This window comes from Bison bison, unplaced genomic scaffold, assembly GCF_000754665.1.
Source record: "Bison bison bison isolate TAMUID 2011002044 unplaced genomic scaffold, Bison_UMD1.0 scf7180017864295, whole genome shotgun sequence".
NCBI classification, from domain to species: domain Eukaryota; kingdom Metazoa; phylum Chordata; class Mammalia; order Artiodactyla; family Bovidae; genus Bison; species Bison bison.
Genome location: NW_011494867.1, coordinates 1,184,238 through 1,184,611, shown reverse-complemented (window position 1 = coordinate 1,184,611; position 374 = coordinate 1,184,238). Strand labels below are relative to the sequence as shown.

The 374-nt window shown below is 40.9% G+C and overlaps 1 protein-coding gene across 2 annotated transcripts in view; it reads left to right on the top strand.

Moving 5' to 3' along the window:
- The window catches only part of LOC104996465 (C-type lectin domain family 18 member A-like), a 12,346-nt gene that overhangs the window by 10,621 nt on the left and 1,351 nt on the right, over positions 1-374 (top strand). The gene's annotated exons all lie outside the window — the stretch shown is intronic.

Sequence of the window (374 nt, the reverse complement as noted above, 5' to 3'; positions counted from 1 at the left end):
AGGATGGGGAACACATGTACACCCATGGAGGATTCATGTTGATGTATGGCAAAACCAATACAATATTGAAAAGTAATTAGCCTCCAATTAAATAAATTTATATTAAAAAAAAAAGAAACTGAAACTCCAATATTTTGGCCACCAGATGCGAAGATCTGAATCTTTTGAAAAGACCTTGATGTTTGGAAAGTTTGAAGGGAGGATGAGAAGGGGATGACAGAGGATGAGATGGTTGGATGGCATCACCTACTCAATGGTCATGAGTTTGGGTAAACTCTGGAAGTTGGTGATGGACAGGGAGGCCTGGCATGCTGCAGTTCATGGGGTCGCAAAGCGTTGGACATGAGTTAGTGACTGAATTGATACTGGGTATT